Source organism: Bos indicus, chromosome 18 (assembly GCF_029378745.1).
Source record: "Bos indicus isolate NIAB-ARS_2022 breed Sahiwal x Tharparkar chromosome 18, NIAB-ARS_B.indTharparkar_mat_pri_1.0, whole genome shotgun sequence".
In the NCBI taxonomy this organism is placed as follows: Eukaryota; Metazoa; Chordata; class Mammalia; order Artiodactyla; family Bovidae; genus Bos; species Bos indicus.
The window spans coordinates 59,747,193-59,753,671 of record NC_091777.1 but is presented as its reverse complement, the minus strand read 5'-3'; the positions used below and the strand labels follow the sequence as shown (position 1 = coordinate 59,753,671).

The 6,479-nt window shown below is 44.4% G+C and overlaps 1 pseudogene; it reads right to left on the bottom strand.

Annotated features, from left to right (window-relative positions):
• Positions 1–350: 350 nt before the first annotated feature.
• Positions 351–1,562, bottom strand: LOC139177187 (cyclin-dependent kinase 4-like; annotated as a pseudogene).
• Positions 1,563–6,479: the final 4,917 nt, after the last annotated feature.

Sequence of the window (6,479 nt, the reverse complement as noted above, 5' to 3'; positions counted from 1 at the left end):
TTAACCAGGGGGGACAAAGCAAGGTGATTGGCCCACATTCCTCATACCTTTCTTTCTAAAAACACACATCTTACTTTCCTTAAGCAACCATGAGCTGTCCGTTATATTAGCATTTTGTAGACTGATGAACATAAATACCAGTGATAATGTCAAAGAATATTTGCTTTCTTACAGAGAACATCTCAGGGTGGCATCAAACGTATTCATTAATAGTCCAAAATCTCTTTAGTTTGTCTGTAAGAGGAAATGAGTTTTCAGTAATCTGTGTTTCAGAATCTTATTTTATTTGGAAATGGCCTAGATATTCAACGAACTTTCATCACTTAGTTTATTTATTTATTTATTTTGTTTGTTTTGTTTGTCCTGTATAAAAAAGGATCCCAATATAAAGGTATTTAGAAGGGGAGAACAAGGGACATATCCCTTGGTGTAAGGACACGGGATAAGGATAAGCCTCAAAAAGAAGGGTGGGAGGGGAATATCGTTAAGGCAGTAAAATATCCTCTGTAAAAAGTTGGAGGAGGAGTCTCCACAGCTTCAGAGGTGAAGGCAGAGGTTGCCTTCTTAGTGGTGGGGCTCTCCACTCAAGTGTTCAAAGGAAGGGAAATTTGGTGTCTCTCACCTTGGTTCTGTTCCAGCCATTCTGTTGCTCACTCTGCATCACCTTCTGCCTTGTGTAGATAAGACAGCTGCAGGGCTTGGAAGGCAGAGATTCGCTTGTGTGGGTTAAAAGTCAGCATCTCCAGCAGCAGCTGTGCTCCAGATTCCTCCAGCTCAGGGACCACCGACTGCACTGGGCGGGGCCCTCTGGGGGAAAAGGCTCCTTGGGGTAGAGAGACCTCTCGGGTCCAGTCATCCTCTGGGGGCAGTCCGATCAGGTCAAAGATTTTGCCTAACTGGTCAGCTTCAGAGTTTCCACAGAAGAGAGGCTTTCGATGAAACATCTCTGCGAAGATACAGCCAACGCTCCACATGTCCACGGGTGTTGCATATGTAGATGGCAAAAGAACTTCTGGAGCACGATACCAGACTGTAACAACCATAGGTGTAAGTGGCATCTGGTAGCTGTGGATTCTGGCCAGGCCAAAGGCAGCCAGCTTGACTGTCCCACCATTTGTCACCAGAATGTTCTCTGGCTTCAGGTCTCGGTGAACGATGCAGTTGGCATGAAGGAAATCCAGGCCTCTTGGAAACTGGTGCATCAGATCCTTTGTGATCTCCACTGGCAAGTCTGGTGGGGGTCCCTTGTCCAGATATGTCCTTAGGTCTTGGTCCACATGCTCAAACACCAGGGTCGCTTTGGTCTCCCGGTCAGTTCAGGCCGTTGCACAGACGTCCATGAGCCTGACAACACTGGAATGCTCAAAAGCCTCCAGACGCTGCAGTAAGGCCACCTCCCGAACAGAACTGATGGGCAGGCCCCCGACAGCACCTCCTCCACTGGGAACTCTTACACTCTTGAGGGCCACGAAGTGGCCACTGTGGGGATCACGGGCCTTATACACTGTCCCATAGGCACCGACACCAATCTCAACCACTGGCTCATATCAGGAGGTAGCCATTCTCAGACCAGAGGAGACCCTCGCCCCGTGTCAGGAGCTGCGTGGTCCGCCCGTTATCCAGATCCTGGAGCTGGTTCCTGCAGCGCCATACACTCGAGATCTGTCCTAGGCAGCTGGACGCTATTGCCCCGACCATAGACACAGGCCGCAGGCTAGAGCGGCCCCCTTTACCACCCCCACCCCTCACCATGTGACCGGCTGCCCCATCACTTAGTTTAGCACAATCCTAGAAACTCAGGTTATTCAAATCTGCAGAGATTATTTTAGACAGACATTTCTAAAGTATAATCATTCCTAACAGAGTTTATCTAAAATCTCCAATCGTATTTGCATTCTTTCCTTAAAAGTTTCTTCACTCGAGTTACTTTAAGTGTTGACAAACTTACTTAACATTAAACCTGGGTACATTAAAAGTATTAGACAATGTTGAAGACCCAAGACATGTCTTAATTAGACTAGCAAACAAACATTAATACTAGATATTTAATATTGAATATTTCCCAGTTCACGTGAACCTGAAATTCATTTAGGTTAATTTCTCTTGTAATTGTTTGATTTGTAAGTGCTTACTGTTTTTTTTTTTTTTTAACAAACAATTGAATTAGAGCTAATTTACAAATTAACCTCAGCAATATTATCCAAAAACAAAGACACACACTGAGACAAACATAAATGCACATCGACAGACATGAGAGCTTTCATACTTTCCTGCTTGAGATTTACAATCTCTTTCACCTTTTTCTTCCCATCCCCTGCCCTGTGGTTTAAAATTCTAATTTGCCCAAGACTGAAATCCCTGGAAAAATGGGTTATGTATTTCCAGGACATGGCAAAGTTTGCACGCTATGCAGGGTCGATTCAGTCCTGTCCAACCCCCTGCAACCCTGTGGACTCTAGCCCACCAGGCTCCTCTGTCCATGATGGGACTCTCCAGGCAAGAATATTGGAGTGGGTTGCCATTCACTCCTCCAGGGGATCTTCCCTACCCAGGGGTCAAATCCACGTCTCTTGTGTCTCCCCCAGGGGCTTTCAGGTTCTTTACCACTAGAGTCATCTGGGAAGCCCTGGCAAAGGTTAACTTTCAGCTTTTTCTTCGGCAGGTCTTTTTAAACAAGCCTTGCTGGTTTTAATTCCATATGTAAAAAGAACCGGTTTTGCACTTTCAAAGAAAAAAAAAAGAATTTCATCTTAACCAGTTTTCTCCAGAGTCGAAACAATATCATGGCCATCCTGTGTCAAACAAGCTATCTTTCCTTTCTATAGTCATAGCTTTACGGCTAAAATACAGATCAAATAGTGCTCAAATTGACTGTGATAACAGGGACAGAAGGATTGATAAAAATCTTGGAACTTCCCTCCAGTGAGATGGGGGTCTTTAATCAGAAGAATCTAAAGGGATAAACAAACTTGCTAGAGTGGGGGAACCTGGGCTCCCCCTCCCCACTCAGACACTGGGGCAGTTAGAAGGGGACCAGCTGATGGAGAGGGAAACAGAGGGGTTGGGAGGGGTGTTAGGCCAAAACAGGACAAAGAATGGAGAGAAAGGGCAATGGGGGACACTATTGGAGCTGTGGGCCAGGTAAAGAGAATCGATTTAAAAAGTAAAAATTTCATCAGCCAAAATATAATGTGACATTGTAATATGGATAATCATCTTCACAAATGCGTAGTTCTTTCTTCAGTTGTAACTTCTCGTTAGGCGGTTTTAAGTTATCTTTATTTACCTCATGATAGGCAGACAGGAGGATCCAGGAGACAACTTGGATGCTGCTAAGCCTGGGGTTGGTTGGCAAGTTCAGTTCAGTTCAGTCGCTCAGTCGTGTCCGACTCTTTGCGACCCCATGAATCACAGCACGCCAGGCCTCCCTGTCCATCACCAACTCCCGGAGTTCACTCAGACTCACGTCCATCGAGTCAGTGATGCCATCCAGCCATCTCATCCTCTGTCATCCCCTTCTCCTCCTGCCCCAAATCCCTCCTAGCACCAGAGAATTTTCCAATGAGTCAGTTCTTCACATGAGGTGGCCAAAGTACTGGAGTTTCAGCTTCAGCATCATTCCCTCCAAAGAAATCCCAGGGCTGATCTCCTTCAGAATGGACTGGTTGGATCTCCTTGCAGTCCAAGGGACTCTCAAGTCTTCTCCAACACCACTCTGCAAAAGCATCAATTCTTCAGTGCTCAGCCTTCTTCACAGTCCAACTCTCACATCCATACAGGACCACTGGAAAAACCAAAGCCTTGACTAGACGGACTTTTGTTGGCAAAGTAATGTCTCTGCTTTTGAATATGCTATCTAGGTTGGTCATAACCTTCCTTCCAAGGAGTAAGCGTCTTTTAATTTCATAGCTGCAGTCACCATCTGCAGTGATTTTGGAGCCCAGAAAAATAGTCTGACACTGTTTCCACTGTTTCCCCATCTATTTCCCATGAAGTGATGGGACCGGATGCCGTGATCTTCGTTTTCTGAATGTTGAACTTTAAGCCAACTTTTTCACTCTCCACTTTCAGTTTCATCAAGAGGCTTTTGAGTTCCTCTTCACTTTCTGCCACAAGGGTGGTGTCATCTGCATATCTGAGGTTATTGACATTTCTCCCGGAAATCTTAATTCCAGCTTGTGCTTCTTCCAATCCAGCGTTTCTCATGATGTACTCTGCATAAAAGTTAAATAAGCAGGGTGACAATATACAGCCTTGACAGACTCCTTTTTCTATTTGGAACCAGTCTGTTGTTCCATGTCCAGTTCTAACTGTTGCTTCCTGACCTGCATACAGGTTTCTCAAGAGGCAGATCAGGTGCTCTGGTATTCCCATCTCTTTCAGAATTTTCCACAGTTTAGTGTGATCCACACAGTCAAAGGCTTTGGCATAGTCAATAAAGCAGAAATAGATGTTTTTCTGGAACTCTCTTGCTTTTTCCATGATCCAGCAAATTTTGGCAATTTGATCTCTGGTTCCTCTGCCCTTTCTAAAACCTGCTTGAACATCAGGAAGTTCACGGTTCACATATTGCTGAAGCCTGGCTTGGAGAATTTTGAGCATTACTTTACTAGCGTGTGAGATGAGTGCAATTGTGCCATAGTTTGAGGCTTCTTTGGCGTTGCCTTTCTTTGGGATTGGAATGAAAATGGACCTTTTCCAGTCCTGTGGCCACTGCTGAGTTTTCCAAATTTCCTGACATATTGAGTGCAGCACTTTCACAGCATCATCTTTCAGGATTTGGAATAGCTCAACTGGAATTCTATCACCTCCACTAGCTTTGTTCGTAGTGATGCTTTCTAAGGCCCACTTGACTTCACATTCCAGGATGTCTGGCTCTAGATCAGTGATCACACCATCATGATTATCTGGGTCGTGAAGATCTTTTTTGTACAGTTCCTCTGTGTATTCCTGCCATCTCTTCTTAATATCTTCTGCTTCTGTTAGGTCCATACCATTTCTGTCCTTTATCGAGCCCATCTTTGCATGAAATGTTCCCTTGGTATCTCTGATATTCTTGAAGAGATCCCTATTCTTTCCCATTCTGTTGTTTTCCTCTATTTCTTTGCATTGATCACTGAAGAAGGCTTTCTTATCTCTTCTTGCTATTCTTTGAAACTCTGCATTCAGATGCTTATATCTTTCCTTTTCTCCTTTCTTTTCGCTTCTCTTCTTTTCACAGGTATTTGTAAGGCCTCCCCAGACAGCCATTTTGCTTTTGTGCATTTCTTTTCCATGGGGATGTGCCGGGGACCAGCCCCGGCTGATCCAGGGTATTCGAAGGAGAGATGGCGTAGGCGAAGATCAGGAAACAATTGCTTAATTAAACGTTAATTAAGGATATAAAGAGTAATAGAATGAGGATAGCTCAGTAAAATTCAGTGAAGAAAAGAGGCTGAAATAAGGATAGCTCAGTGAGGAAATTCAGTGGAGAAAAGAGACTGAAATAAGGATAGCTCAGTGAGGAAATTTAGTGCAGAAAAGAGGCTAAATAATTCAGCCAGAAGGTAAGACAAAGAACGACATGGTGAGACCAAGTTTTGGTGAACAAGGCCCGTACTTTATTTTCCAAAGTAGTTTTTATACCTTAAGTTATGCATAGAGGATAATGGGGGAAGGGGTAGAGTCAGGCAGCAAGCCAGGCTTTCTTCCTGCAAACTTATCATATGCAAAAGCTTAGGTGATTTGCATCATCTTCTGGCCCGGAGGCCTGTTAACATTTTAACACCTTTTCTTCAGAAAACTTATTTTTCTCTAAAGGTGATTGGTCAGGAGCCACCCTCCAAAGGCATTAGATAAAGTTGCATTCCTACAGCGCAAAGGTGTGGTGGGCTATAACAAGAAAAAGAATTAACTCAAGGGTCCCAGGTTACAAACATTAAAGCTACTATTTACACCAATTATATTAATCAATACACTGCCAGGGACACAGCAGGTAAGGGATATGGAAACTTAGCAGCAAACATTGGCCCAACAAGTGAAAATCCCTTCACCAATACAATTTCTAATCAATCTTTTAACTACTCAAAAGAATCTGTGTTTAGACAGTTTAGAACATCTCCTGCCTCTCACAGTTGGGAGGCTCTGAACAATCACATGAGGCCCGAAAAACCTATTCAGGCAGGCTAGAGGATTTCCAAAGGAGTTTGTAGGTTAAACACTGTCACACCCAGGAATTATTAACTGGAGCTGTAAGCTAACTTTTTTTTTTTTTTTTTCAGAGAGGTAGTGGGGGACAGCCCCCCGTAAAGTCAGAGGTGTAGGTGAAAGCACAAAGCAGAAAGTAGGCAGACTCTGGTTTTGGGGGTAGATTGCTCGAGAATTTCCAGGGAGACTCCTGAGGCTTGATCCCGCCTTTGCGTATGCCAAGCCTCCTTTCTCATGACCTTTGCCAGAGGCGGAGCTCGCTCCCCGCAGGGATGGTCTTGATCCCTGTCTCC